General features: G+C 45.5%; 1 pseudogene; it reads left to right on the forward strand.

Moving 5' to 3' along the window:
- Positions 1 to 7,667: 7,667 nt before the first annotated feature.
- The window catches only part of LOC118575696, a 36,132-nt pseudogene continuing 27,984 nt past the window's right edge, over positions 7,668 to 15,815 (forward strand).

Consider the following 15,815-nt stretch of genomic DNA (forward strand, 5'->3'; position numbering starts at 1 on the left):
TGTGGAATTTATGATGTCCCCCCTGATGAATGCCAGCCATACTTGTCCACTGAGCCCAGGCTCCTGTGGCAGCAGCATTCAGTGCTGCCCAGTGGCTGATCCTTTCATCTGTTAATGGGTCCCCACTGCATTGGAAGAGAGCTGGTAGGGCTCAGCCTTGCTTCTCAGCTTAGAAGCCTTTAGCAGCAGCCTGTTTCCTGCCCACTCTATCTGTGAAGATTACAAATTCCTGTGGAGACCACATGTTTTTTGGCCCGCCTACCCCCCCCCCCCCACCATGAGTTCAAGTGGTTTTAGAAGTCCAGACCCTCAAGTCCTGATATTTGGTTCCTGCACTCTGCGCTTCCTTGGCAGAAGATGACAGGAGGAGGCTTGGACAATACTGACTGAGTTTAAGTTTGGGTCCTTTATAGAACCGAATGCTATTATTGTACATGTCTGTGTGTGTCCCTTTCATGTGGATTTGAGGTCACACATGGAATAGTAAAACATTAAGAATAGTTTTCTCAGCCTCGGCACTATGGACACACGGGACCAGACACTTATTCTGGGGATCCGGTGGGCTCTCTGATGTTGAGTGACATCTCTGGTCTTGCTGCTACATGCCACTAGCATGATGTCAGACTCTTAAGGGGGTGTCCTTGGGGGCTATAGCCTCCAACAGTATCTTTAATTGTGCTAAATGCTGTCTAGAGAGTAGTCACCCTGGCTTGCAATGACTCCTTTAAGGCATTAATAGTTGCTCAGAGAGGTATTGGGATTAGTGGGTCATCTTTTCAATCACAAGGATCTAATTATTCAAGTGTGTGCTTGGACCATTTGCATTTGATACCTCTTGTAAATTATGTTGTTTTATATGCCGTGATTATTGGGGGGATTGATAAAAATCAGCCATACTAAAAGTACAACTTAGACAATTTAAAATTTGTATATAAATATAGATAAGGTTTAATGATCCATAATCAGTGACAGATCTGAAGTGAGAGATGATGAAAGATTTGATATCACACTATACAAGATCAGTAGTTTACAGCTGATGGTAGTCATATTGTTTAGGTGGTTCCACATAAATTTCCATATGTGACTCTCAGTCTATGAGGTGGGTATGCCAGATATAAATGGGGAAAATGAAATCCAGAAGGAATTAGTATTTCCTCCAACATCTTTCACACTGTACCAGCTTAAGTTAGCCTTCACCTAACTTCTCTGACACAAACCAGACCAAATTCTGAGCCTTGTCTCCCGAGTGGCTGAAACATCTCTGCCTGACCCAAATAAAAAGATGTCAGTAGACCTGGTGGTGGCTAGTGACAGTGAGCCCCTATCTTATCTGGCTCTGGGCTCTGGCTGAGGGATTTGCCATGGGCATGTGAGGAGCCTTTGAGTTCAACCTCCTAATCTCTCAGGAACTATGTGGAGCCTGTCGGTGTGGTAGAACTGGGTGGGATTTTACTGTCTTGCTCAGTCATTAATCTGCCTTTGTGCAGTGGCCCTGACCCTAGCTCTGTTCACCCCATCATTCAGCCCCAGCCCTCCTTAAAGTCCCTCTGCCCCCACAGTCCCTCTGCGTACTGCTGACTTCTTCCTGTTCTCCATCTGGGCTCAACTCGCCCCCCCCCCCCCCCCCCCCCCCGTAGTCCTGGGCTGTCTTTCTTTGCCTTCTCTCCTGATGTAAGCCCTGCACCCCTCTGGGAGTAGAGACGTTGGCCGGCCATCAGTGTACCTCACTCTGAAGGCAAATGACAATGAGGTAAGTCTTCAACTTCCTCACGAAAGGCGTTTTCTCTCTGGTTTCCAGGTAGCTCATAGTGATGGTTGCAATTTTGATGGCCTGTCTGTAAAGTCGTGCACATTTGCCAATATTCTTGATATGGTGATGATCACAATTTAAAAACCGGAGAGTCCCCTTTCCATTCTTGGCTGTGCTTTTAGCCTAAGATGCCACCTTGACACAGTCATATGCATAGGGACTGGAGAAAACGAAGGGCTTCTTTTTAAGGTTCTTGGGATTGTGACTAGTGTGAAAATCTGAATAGTATTGTTTTGTAATAAATGAAGGTAATGATGTAGACCTTTGGTGCATGGCCTCCTCCCTTTGCTCTGTGTACTGTTTTTAATGCCCTCTGTATTCCACCCCCATGAATTGTAGGCCTCACTGTGTATCATATGTATAATAATATGTATTATTGTAGCTAATATACCTTCATGTGCACTATTGCAATTCCGTGTATTCTAACTTATGTTTTTGCTATTTTCAAGTTGCCATGCCTTGTAACTATATATTTTTTTAAGTTTACGGGAAATTTTTCTTACCGTTTTATTATTTTGGTTTCAGTTTCTTCCCTTGCAAGAGTTTTTTAAAACTGGAATACTGTGAAGCTACCTTTGTAAAGGAGTCGGGGGTAGAGATTGCTAAAACTGACATATTTATTCTCTTCTTTTTGGACAAAAATCATAGGTGAATCCTAACGAGTAAATATCTTTGCCAAAGTTACCAGGGACAGTAGTTACATAGTGTCTCTCAGGGTTTACCCTGGCTGTCAATGAACTTCTCAGAGATGTTGGATATCCTCTTGTTGTGACACTGTTTTTAAGGCTGTTTCTTTTTCCAGTGGGTGGAGTTGACCAGGTGCATTGAACAGCTGGTCAGCATTTGCCTCTGTGAATGTGCATACTGCGGCTGGCCTCCCTGACCCTTCCTTTCGGCTCTCTCCTGTCAGTAAAGGAAACTTATCCACATGGTCTGTGAGTCTGTAGGTCTGCCTGTCAAACACAACCAATGGGGAGAGACCTTGCTTTTTGGTCTGTGTCCAAATGACTAGGAGTTGGCCTCATCGATCCCACAGGTGTTCCTAGAATGCTTCCTGTGTGTCTATGACTCAGGCTTCTAGCCAGACAAGGTTTTAGTGAAGGATAGGGTCTTCTGGTGTATTTCCTAAATTATCAAAAGAATAAAGATAAGGAGCTGTGCATGTAGCTAAGTTGGGAGAGTGCTTGGCTAGTCTGCACAAAGCCCTGAGATTGATCTCAGCACTATGTAAGCTGGGCCTGATGGGACACCCCTGTCATCCCAGCCTTTGGGAGATAGAGGCAAGACGCCCAGGGATTTAAGGTCCTTAGAGTATTCAAGGTCAGCCTGAGATCCATGAGGACTCCCATCATTGAAATAGTAGAAACAAGGGCTGGAGAGATGGCTCAGAGGTTAAGAGTACTGAATGCTCTTCCAGAGGTCCTGAGTTCAATTCCTAGCACCCACATGGTGGCTCACAAACATCTACAATGAGATCTGGTGCCATCTTTCTGTATACATAATAAATAAAATAAATCTTAAAAAAAAAAACAGTTCAGATGACTCAAAGAACAAAAACTTACTTTATAAAAAAAATAGTAGTAACTGTAAGTAGTAATAGTAACAGTAAGGTAGTAATAGTAAACAGTAAGCAGTAATAGTAACAGTAAGCAGTAATAGTAACAGTAAGCAGTAATAGTAACAGTAAGCAGTAATAGTAACAGTAAGCAGTAATAGTAACAGTAAGTAGTAATAGTAACAGTAAGTCAGTAATAGTAACAGTAAGCAGTAATAGTAACAGTAAGCAGTAATAGTAACAGTAAGCAGTAATAGTAACAGTAAGCAGTAATAGTAACAGTAAGCAGTAATAGTAACAGTAGCAGTAATAGTAACAGTAAGCAGTAATAGTAACAGTAAGCAGTAATAGTAACAGTAAGCAGTAATAGTAACAGTAAGTAGTAATGGCTTGGGCAGCTGGAGAGGCAGTGGGAGATGCAGCCTGTTATCACAGAGACGTTACTCAAATGCAGGTGGATTCTTGCTGTGTGGTAGAAAAAGGATTTCTGGATGAGTCGGTGTGAATAAAGTCATAGTAGATGATGGAAGAGCCTGGCGAGATGGCTTAGTGTGGGTAAAGGCACTGGCCACCCAAGGTTCATCCTTGGCATCCTTGTGAAGATGAAAAAGAGAATATACTTTGTTCTCTGGCTTACACATGTGTGTGCCATGGCATGCATACCCTTCCCATGGGCACACAATAATAAAAATAGTTTTTAAAAAGAAAAAGCTCGAATATAGATTTTAAGTGTTTGTGTTAAGGGCACATTTGAGAGCTATTTTTGGGGGAAAAGTACACACTTAACAAAAAATATATTTTTTGGGGATATATGTGGACTTCTTGAGAATATTGTTCAGAGAGATTTTAAATACTCCTTTAAAAAATTTATTTTTATTATTTTTTAATTATGCGCATTTGTGCCTGTGGGCATGTGAATACAGGTGCTTGCAGATGCCAGAGGTTTTTGGACCCCCTGGATCTGGAGTTACAGACAGTTGTATGAGTGTTCTAATATGGGTGCTGGGAACACCAGGGCCCCTGGAAAGGGCAGTAAGTACCCTTAATCACTGAGTCATCTTTCCAGCCCAATGAACCTTATTTCTTAGAAAATAAGATTATAAGGTGATAACTAAGGTGCTTTGGCAGGATTGCAAGCTTATAAGACATAGAGTATTGCTCAAAAAAGGAATTCTTACTGATCAATGGACAAGGAAGTTAGGGCTCAGGTGCTGGTTATAATCAGCCGTTTCACCTCACTTAAGAGATTTTCCTACAATCACAATGCTACCAATAAAAGGTTTAAATTAATTTGATGTTTCCCTTGGTGCACTGTCATTTTTATAGCATTCTTATCTGAAATACCTTAATTGACTTCTCTATAGGTGATGTCATGGCAAATGTTGCTGTGTTGAAATTCTTGACCCTCTTTGAGATAGGGTCTCAGTGGAGGTCTAGGCTGGCCTCCAACTTGCTATGTAGGTGAGAATGGCCTTGGACTTGTGACATTCCCACCCCCACCTCCTGAGTGCTGGGATTACAGTTGGGCACCACCCACAGCTGGTTTATGGGGTCCTAGAGTAATGACCCCAGGGCCCTGTGCACATGAGGTAACTACCAGCTGAAAGACATCACCCCCTGCCCTGTCCTGCTCAGCGGATGATGCCTTCCAGTCTCAGCCTGCTGCTGGGGCATAGACTCCACTTCATAGCTCTCTTCTGCAGCTCCAAGCCCCAACCTCTGTCATCCAGGAGTATCTAACAGTTGGCCTCACATTGGCAGGCCTTTGTGGGGTACTGGTGGATCAGAAGGGCCAGGTCACCACTGATGACAGAAGTATCAAATGGAACGGAGAGGCTCGCTTCCCTCACTGATTGTGAAGGTCCAAGAGGGCACAGCCAGGAGCTTCTACAGCCGGGAGCTTCTGCAGCCGTTTTTACCTCCCTAAGTTTAAACACACAACATGCTGTGGGGATAGACTAACAGCTCACGGTGTGAACACCACAGAGACGGGGCTCAGTGCTTGTGTTCCTGTGTCAGATTGGGCCTGTCTTCTCATTGCTGCCCCCTCTTTTGTATATGTAGGGGAATGGCTCACGGTGAGGCAGGGGCGGGGGGCAGTCATGTAGCGGGCTGCATTTCAGCCTTATTAATTAAATATTAGCTTCAATTTTAATTAGTTCAGATGAGCCACTCATTTCCTGCTTGTGCTCATGACTCCCCCCTCCCCCCTCCCCAGTGTAAAACATGTTTGTGTGGCTAGAACCAAGCAGGAGACATGGCTTTGGTTTTATCTGGAGGGACCTGGGTCTGGTGCCACTGGCTTCTCCTCCCTTTGACTTTGTGAGTCATGATGGAACCCTCCAGAGAAGATGCACAAGAGCATCAGTGTGTGAAGAGAGGGGTCCAGCCTCAGGACTCCTCAGGGAAATGCAAACAAAGACCACAACAGCGAGATGGCCTCTACCCACAGGGGTGGTGGCACCAGAGCCTTGTGCCACAGGGTTGGTGGGGATGGGAAATGATGCAGCTGCTGTGGAAAACAGGTCCTTAAAGGATTTGGACTGCTTCATCCAGTGGGTTCACTTCTGGGCACACACTGAGGAGGACTGAAAGGCAGGGTTTGTTCACCCATGTTTACAGCAGCATGATTCATGTCAGCCAAGAGGCAGAAGTAACTCAGATGCCTGTTAACAAGTGAATAGATCAGAAAAGTGTATATGTTCACACTCAACACACATAGGGGAACATCATTAAGCCTTAACAAAGAAGGGGATTCTGACAAGTAACTCTCATGCAAGAACTTCAAAGATGTTATCCTATGTCCAATAAGCAAGCCACAGATGGGACCAATACTTTGTGGTCCTCTTTTATGGTGTGCATTGAGGTGTCACCTTCATGGAGAGGGAAGGTAGAGAAGTGATAGCCAGTGGCCTGGGGAGTGAATGAAGAGCCATGCATTACTGCTCAGTGGGCTGCAGAGTTTCAGACCTGCAGGGAGAAGAGGACTGTCGTGATGGATGGTGATGATGGCATCCCAGCAATATGAAGATACTTAATGCTGCTGGGGCCCCAAATGGGGAAGGTGCTCAATCTTGTTTGGCACGTTCTAATAGAATTATGAAATAGACTCCAGAAAAGGAACTCAAAAGGCCACTCTTGACCCTTTGTCACTTAGCTGTTTACATCTGGGAGAAAGTAAAGGCTTCGTGTCAGGCAGGATGCCACCAGATGGCCCTTCCCACCCCAGTTGCTCTCCAGCTCCCCACTTGGAAAGCTACCTTGTCCTTCTGAGGTTTACTTCTGCCCCCCCCCCCCCAAATACATGCTTGAGAAGAAGTCAAAACTCATGGCTGAGGTCAGCCTCTGTAACTTATGACATCAGCCAAAGACGACTCACCATGATTTTACCTGTGGCTCTTGCTTTTACTCCTTGGCCAAATGGAGAACAATGGACCGCTCTTGTCCTGCCAGGGGCGGAGGGGGGTGTGTGTGGGGCACATCCCCATGGTTTTGTCAAGCCGTCTGAGGGCTGTTTGCCTGGGAGTGGTGACTGATGAGCCTGACTCATTTGGGACACTCACCTGCTGCTGTAATAATGGCTGACATTGGCTGCGGACCCTGAATGGATAGCTCTGGCTCCCCTTTAGATCTCTAAACCTCCTTGATCAACCAGGGAAGTTCGCAGACATCTCGTTTATTAACTTGGCAGTGTTTGGTTTTAGTTCCTGAAATTGTTCTCATCTGTTCGTTCATGCATGCCGGGGTGTGCATGGAGAGGTCAGCAAACAACTTGTGGAGTCACCTCTCTCCACCACACAGTGTCCAGGGACCCACCTCAGGCCATCAGGCCTGGCAGCAGGTGCCTTTGCCTACTGAACCATTGTCAAGTGATTTTTGAACACTAATACTTTATTTCTGCATAGCGTATGTTAAGCCATTGGGTTATTTATTTATGCATTTTAGAGAGAGGTCTGATATAGTCCAGACTGGTAGCCCAGTACCCCAAATTGGTGCATAGCCAATGATGACCTTGAACTTCTGGGTCCTCCTGCCTCTATCTACCTCCTGAGAACTGGTATTATAGCCATGTGCTGCTGTGCCTGGTTTTCAGCCTTGGTGAAAACCTAGGGCTTTGTAGGTGATAGGGAGACACTACCAACTGAGCTACATGCCCAACTCTATTTGTTTATTTCACCTTATCGGGAGTTGAGTGTAAAATGCCTGATGGAGTTGTCACATTTTGTGTGTGTGTTTTTGCTTTTCAGGATCAGTTCATGGACTCACACCCCCAGGTTGGTCAAGTGCCTGCATTGTTCCCAGACCACATAAAATCTGCTGAGCATTAACCTCCCTCCCAGCAGAAGCCAGGCTGCAGGTAAGGACAGCTGAAATTCCTGGGCCTCTCATAAAGCGCTTGACCCATTGAATAATAAAGAAGGGTTTATTCGCTCCAGTGACTGGGTTTTTTAGGTGTTTGATGCCTGCCACAACCAGATATCCCATCCATTTGATTTCCGCTTTGTGGCTCTACAAGCTTCAGTGTGTAAGAATGAAAACTTAAAAACCTGTAAAATGTGCTTGGAGCCTGACAGGAAGTACGAGTGTGTTGGCTCACGATAGTTACTGCTGAAGAAGATTAAGGAGGATGGGTTGGAGCAAATTTTTATTTGCATTTTGCTTACTTAACCTTAAAGGGGATTTGAAGAAACAGTGCCTTTTTCTCTTGCCCACATTCTAAACTGTAAGTATTTGAATCCCCCGCCCCCACCACTGCATCCTAAAGTGAATTTACTAGGGGCTGTGGTTGTTTGGGAGCAGGGACCTCAACAGGTCCTCTGGGCCCAAGGGTTCTGCACCTGTAGATTCTAGCTGTCAACTGAATATATGTGTTTTTAGTGACAGCATCACTGAACATGTCCAAACAGTTTTCCTGAAATGATTCAGTGGGAAAGTACAGAGTGACACCAATTTCCATAGCTTGTCTGTGTGATCTAAGAGAGAAGCACGTGGCGGGGGGGGGGGGGGGGGGGGGGGGGGGGTGAGGGAGTGGGGGGGACACACATGTGTTGTAAGTAAAAAAATTGCATTCAAAGACTTGAGTGTTTGAGGGTTTTGGATTCTGGAGGGATCCTGAGATCCATTCCCCAAGACCATGTGAGTTGTTGCCCTGAATAATAATTCCTGTGTAATGAAAATGTCTTTTCTCTGCTTGTATGTCCATGTGTCCAGACTTTCCTCCATTTTTGCTTCAAGGATCCTTAGCCCACACTGGGGTCTGAAGGGACTGTCTACTTTTAGCTAACACTTATTTATATACCTGTTCAGTTTTAACAGCGTGCCACTGATAATGCACTTAAAATCCCTAGCACAGGAACATGGTCTCTGTGACCAGTGTAGCCTTTCACAATCAAGGGAACCAGTTCATCAAATGGTTCAACTCTGCACCTTTGAATCTTGTCAGGCATGGAAAGAAATGTCCTGCACCCTCCATTCCTTTAGTATTATTATTATTATTATTATTATTATTATTATTATTAATTATTATTTAGAGAACTGTCTTACTGCAGTATAATTTAGACCATGACTCATACTGATAACAACTGTTCTCAGGTTCTTTAGGTTAAAATGGGGAACTCTGAGAGTCAGTATACCTTCCAAGGATCCAAGAATCATAGCAATACTGTCACCGGTGCTAAACAAAAGCCTTGCTCTCTGAAAATACGCAGCATTCATACAAAAGATGAGAAGTCTTTGCATGGATGGACTCACGGAAGCAGCGGAGCAGGCTACAGGTCCAGGTCCCTCGCCCGAAGCTGCCTTTCTCACTTCAAGAGCCACCAGCCTTACGCCACCAGACTCAGTGGACCCACATGCAAAGTCTCAAAGGGCACTGCCTACACTAAGCACCGAGTGAATGCCCCCAGGAAATGATTTCCAGGGCAACAGCGGTGCTTTCTTACCCGAGAATGGCTTCCACTACGTTGGCCATGAGTCAGGGGAGAGCCACGTGACCTCCAGGGACTGCAATGGACACCTTCTCACCTGCTACAGGAGAAATGAGAGCATCTCCTCCACCTCGCCAGGCGAGGACCGCAGGAGCCCCAAGGTACTCATCAAGACACTGGGAAGCTAGATGGGTGTTTAAGGGTTGAGTTCCATAACGGTGGCAACCCCCACAAAGGGCCCTCGGAGAACCCCAGTGGACCTGTACAGCTGCTGAATACTCCCCTACGTTGGCATCGGAAACCTGCTTGGTGCCAGAAGCTAGGCGGGGATTCGGGCGCAGACTCCCGCGCCAGCCAGCGCCGCTCTCCCACTGACTCTCGCCTGCGCTCCAGCAAAGGCAGCTCCCTGAGCTCAGAGTCATCTTGGTATGACTCTCCGTGGGGGCAATGCTGGGGAGATGAGTGAGGTAGAGGGCTCCTTTCTGGCTCCCAGCACTCCGGACCCCAGCCTCCCCACCAGCTTTCCACCCAGTGACACCAAAAAAACTTTCAACCAAAGCTCCTCCCTCTCCTCCCTCCGGGAACTGTACAAAGACGCCAACCTGGGATGCCGCTCTCCGTCTGGAACCTGCCGTTCTTCCGATGAGTTACATTCAGCTCCCAAGTCAGCCTGAGCAACCGCGTCTCCTTTGCGTCTGACATTGATGTGCCCTCCAGGGTGGATCACAGGGATCCCATACCCTACAGTTCCTTTACTCTCCCCTGTCGTAAGTCCAAAGCCTTAACTGAGGATGCTGCAAAGAAAGATACCCTCAAAAGCCAGAATGCGACGCATCAGCGACTGGACAGGAAGCCTCTCTAGGAAGAAGAGGAAACTACAGGTGAGAACACTCTGGAGTGGTGGGGGTGAAGGGTCCTAGAGCCCCCCCCCCCCAAATCTGTATTGGGAGCTACTCATACCCTCAGGTGAGCTGGTGAATGGAAGGGTTTGACTGGACCCAGCATGGCTCCTTTTCTGAGGGGGTTTGGCTCTCTCATTTGCTTCAGACATACACTTTGAGTCTTAGCTGCCAACTCCAGTGTCTCCATGTTTTAGACGAGTTATGGGGCAGAATACTACTCCTGACTGGATGGCTGAAGGATAGATTGGTATTTCGTGGTTCTGGAGGTTGGAAAGTCATGAGGCACTGTGGTGAGATTCTGGGTAGGGCTTGTTCCTGGCTGCTGAAGGGTTCTGTCCTTACACAGCAGGGAAGAGGGGAACCCTAGTCTCTTTCCCTTATGACGAGGAGACCAGTACCTTTAGGACTCTAGCTCCTGGCTCTCATCTAAACTGAATATTCACTTAGAGCCCCCTCCCCCACCCAGTACTGTCTGGGGGGGGTGCGGTTAAGACTTTGGCATGGGTGGCAGAAGACAGAACAGCATTCAGCGGTAGCACCCAGGTCCTGAACTAAATTGCCTTGGCACTTGTGTGCAAGCTCGAAAGCCTAAGTTCTGAAGTTGGTCCAACTTTCTTTGGAAGGCATAGAGCTGGGTGAAGGTCCAAGACCTGGTAATCTGAGGTCTTTGTTAGACCTCAATCATGAAAGTCTGAATAAAAGTGGTAAGGAGATAGTCATTAAGGTTCAGATCGGGAGGTCTTCTCAACTTGATGATTACTTTATATTTAAGTCGGTTCATAACCAATCATAGACCATGGAGAATGGGCCTGTGTATGGTGCTGAAGAGGGAACCCACTGCCTTATACATGCTGGGCAAGCACTCTTAGCACTGAACTAAATCCCCCAACCATTTGGTCTATTTGGTTTTTATTTTTTTTAGTGAGGTCATATAGTTGAAAAGAATATGATTAGACAGTCAGTGTATAGGGGAACATTGTCTTAATCCTGCTAGATAAACATTCATGTGAATATAAAAGAAACAAACAAACATGGGCCATTAAGAGCAGGTAACAATATAACCTCTCCTGGTAGGACATTACCTATTTATAAAGTTTACCATTGGTTACTTCCTTCTTGTGGATGGTGCCTGCCATCTCCACCCTCTCTCCCAGGGGTGATGGAGGTCAGGTGACCACCATGCTGTCTCCAGGATCTCTTTCATATCTCTCAGTGTGGCAATTTTCTTGCTCTTGAGTTAGTGTCTCTTAGGCTAAATCACCAGACTTTAGGCTTTTGCTCCTGGCTCTTGCTTCCCGAGCATTGCACAGTGCCTGAGTAGAGCATGCTGTTCAGCCCCTACTGCCCCAGGACTACAGCTCACATCCTTTGGATCCCACTATTACAGAGCTGGCTATGTCCAGCTGCTGTCACCCTGTCCCTCAGGCCACACTGTCTTGGAATGCCACTGGTGGTTGGCCCAGAGCATATTTCGTCATCTGTGTTTGTGGCCTGACTCAGCATTCAGTGATCCTGAACATACGCAGGCTCTATTTCACAGGTCCAAAGCTATTTCAGCCATCACCATAGTGCGTAGACCACTTTCTGCCGCTGCTGTCACTGACTGCCCAGCCTTCCAGGGGGGCTGAACCCCCCTCAGTTTGGTGTCACACAAACTTACCTCTGATGTATTGTGTGCCATGTGGAGTTATGAGCAAACTGAGTAGGATTTTGAAAAGAGAATTTGAATGCTAGAAAGGACTTCCACATTTAAGAGACAAGGAAGCTGAAGAATCAAGGTGTTTGCAATCTTCCTGGTCAGGTAGTGGAGAAGCAGGTTGGAGACTACATCTGTTAAACCTCAGATAAATGCCAAGATATTGTTGACTGCTATTAATCATTGTTGAATAGGATAATGAAAGATTTAGACCCTTTTGTTTTAAGTGACCCATAAGGACAGCCTTCTGAAAGTGTTGTCTGTGGATTCCCCAGTGATTGATGATAGATGTGAACAAGAGTGACTGTCCTATTGTTCAGACATTACTTTTCCTTTCATAAAAGGATTAGGACAAGGTCCTTTTAGATGTGTTCCAGCAACATATGATGGTTCAGGATCATCATCCCAACTACTTGGGAAGCTGAAGTGGGAAGTTTGAGGTCTTTCTGGGCTAAGAGTGAGTTCAAAGATAGCCTGGGCATCTTAGTGAGATCCTGTCTCGAAGTAAAAAATAAAAAGATGCCTGGGGACATGGTCAGTAGAGCAGTGCATTTGCAGCTGAAGCACCAGGCTCAATCCCTAGTACTCACACAGAAAAAAAAAGGCAATCCATGCATAGGAGGAGTCTGCGATGAGATGTCTTAACAAGGCATTGAAGCAATAGCTACTTTCTTTCACCCACATAAACTTCTGTATGCCAGCAGAGCAATGATTCAGAAAGCTTTGCTTGATGGACAGGCATTTGTTTTGACTTTCAAAGATGACATAGACAGAATAGTCCTTTCAATACAGACCTTTAAGTCTGTCCTCATATGTGGGAGCCTGAAAACCAGACACCCGAAAAAGAATGCCATGCTAGGAGATGGAGAAACATGTACTGGAGAGCGCTCGGGTGCACACCTCATATGAAATTTAGCTGACAAAGACCTCATCCTGTCTTGGCTAAACATTTTGTTCTTTCAGGGTGGGATAGGCTGTGCTGAGTTAACAGTGTCCCCTGCCCCCATCTCTGTGGGATGACCACAGTTTGTTTCTCTACTCATGATGCATGTTCATCACAGTCAGCAGGTAGCCGGGGTCTGTGCTGTTCTTTGAGACCCTAGGCTGCCGGAACAGCTGTCATGAAGAACACAATAAACTACTACAGTGGAGAGGATTGTGTTGACTTTGAAAGCTTTCTCTGAGAACTGACATGCTTAACTTCTGCTTCTATTCCCTGGGCACAGCAAATGGTAAGGCCAGGCCTGAGTTCACAGAGGAGTGGAAATTGACCCTACCATGTGCCTTGGGGAGGACCAGAAATGTTTGGTGGCATCTCTGAGGATTCTATGGTTTGTCACAGAGAGGATTTGGGACACAAAGACTCGATTTCTGGCCCCCTTTAATTGTAAATTCTCAGTTCTGTTCTAAAGTGACACTGTCTCAGAGACTAGCAGTCTTTTCCTGTTAAGAGGAGTGGCCTGTGAGCAAGGACTCGGCACGTTTCCTAGCACATGAGGATAGAGATGGGGTTTCCTTTAAAGAGTTAGGCATCATCTTTTGCTTTTTCAGCTTTATTGGGTATAATTAATAAGCAGAAATTGAATATATTTAAGATGTATAACCTTGGCTTACCTTGACTTAAATAGACAATGGGAATGGTCACCGTAACCAAGCTAGTTAATACAGTCACCATAGTTATCAAGTTGGCTTTCTTTTATTGTGAGACTGTTCATAATCTATGACCTTAGCCTATTTCATATATACAAAGGAACATCAGCTACAGCTGTAATGGTGCACATCAGATCTCTAGAACGTGCTTGGCTGGTGTGTAACCAAAGCTTTATACCGGTGCAGCCTCTTTCTTACCCTTGGCCTTCATGTCCACCTATCTTGGATTCTCACATATGTGGAGGGGTCATGCAGTGTTTGCTTCTCTATGGAGTGATGTTACTTTTACCCCCCTTACTTACAGTTGTTGCCCTGGTCATCAAGTTACAGTAGTCACTGCCTATGGTTATGATTTGGTAGGAACAGAAATCACAGGTATTGTGCACACATATGGTAAGCTCTTGAGTCTCAAATCCATCTAGCAGTTATTAGGAACTGCGTCTGGACCTATTTAAAGACATCTTATTTTTCAAAATGCTCTTCTTGGACCGAGATTTCATCATTGGCAATTGGGATTCTAGATGGACAGTTTTGGACATTGATGAGAGCCTGGGGAAATTCATGCCCATGTGTCAGAATTAGTGATAAATACCCACATGTGGTATTCGTTCACGTCTCAAGAAGGAACAGTCTTGCTTTGTTATGGCCGGATGTTTAACAACCCTGCAACATGAAGTCTCTTTCTTATGAGAATCAAGGACAACAACAGTGTTTATTGGTCATATGTAACTTGGGTACGTCTCCCTGCCAGAGATTTGCTCGTTTTGAAACACCCCGCTAAGGCTTTTATAAGGAAAGAGATTGTCCCAGTGTTCAGGGCAGGGAGAGTTCAGAGAGTCATAGCTGCAGTGACATTAATGCTGCTAAATGAACAGCATTCCTTCATGTCCTCAGAGTTTATGAAAGTCTCAACCAAGTGACAGTTAAGAGTCTCCAAGTATTTTGAATTTCCTGAGTGACTCATAGCAGCTGTTTGATTCTCTCTTTGAAGCGGAGGTGTCAGCACATAAATAAGAATGACCACAGGACACAGTGTAAACACACTGGAAGATGCTATCATGATTAGTAAGAGCTGTTTGTGTTCTGGGCTCTGGTTTTAGCACCTGGGCCTTGGAAAACACTCTTCAGTTGCCTGGTGATGGTTTTCCTATCCAAGACACCAGTAAATGTGATCTGATGTGTTGTTTTTTTTTTAGATGAAATTTCCAAAAGAAAATGTCTCCACAAGGTGGAGTGTTCAAAATAGAGCCCCAACTCAATGCCCCAACCCACTTTGGTTTTGACGGTAGGGGATACTATCAGAAGCCCACCAACAGCTGAGTCTACCTGACTGTGGTTATGGTTTTGGTTGTGAGCCTAGCCTTTGTTGGCTGAGCCATCCCTCCAGCCCTACTTGACTCCTCTCAACCCTTCCCTTCAGCTATATTAATCTGAGCTGGGTATTTGGGATGTCAGTGCTTTTTGAACTGGTAGTGAATTTACTGCCATCTTATTAATTAATTTATTTGGTTTGAAGTAGGATCTCACTCTGCAGCCCAGGCTGTCCTGGAACTCACTAGATAGTCCTTGGTGGCCTGAACTCATGGCATCCCTCCTGCCTCAGCCTCTCAAAATGCTGCTGGGCTACAAGTGGAAGCCACTGTTGACAGCTGGTTTCCTCCCATTCAGCAATGAATGCTTGGTCAGTCAGTCAGCTGCTTTCCATGAAAGCTAACAAAGGCATCGTGATCACTGTCTTATGTTTGTCGCCTGGCTCTCTAACTGGCTGGCTGAGTGTTCTGGGTCCCTAGGTTTAGCAGTCATTAGATAGCTTATTCACAGTGGCTTGTGGTCGAGTTTGTATTGGAACCACTATTAAAGTCAAGAGTCATATCTTAGGTGTCCCCCAGTGCCCAGAGAAAAGCAGGAACTGAAATAGAAGGAGATGGACAAAAGAGTTCACTTTTAAGATAAATTCCTGAATTAAATAAAAATGCAAATCTTAAACAAAACAAAATGACAGCCTACAATTACTAGGTAGTACCCCAGTGGATTATGAATCCTTGGAGCTTGGATTTTACTGTATAAAGTGGGAAATAAGATGGTAGATATTACTATGTATAAGAGTCTAAGCCTGGGCAGTTGGCCAGAAGACTTCATTGGAGACAGGGAGAAGAAGGAAAGGGTGTTGGTATCAACCTAATTGTATGGACTCCTAGCCCTGCCCTGCCCCATGGTTATTTTCTAAGTCAACGATTTCACGTGGCTTAGGAGAAAAATGGATGATAAGAACATT

Source organism: Onychomys torridus, unplaced genomic scaffold (assembly GCF_903995425.1).
Source record: "Onychomys torridus unplaced genomic scaffold, mOncTor1.1, whole genome shotgun sequence".
NCBI classification, from domain to species: Eukaryota; Metazoa; Chordata; class Mammalia; order Rodentia; family Cricetidae; genus Onychomys; species Onychomys torridus.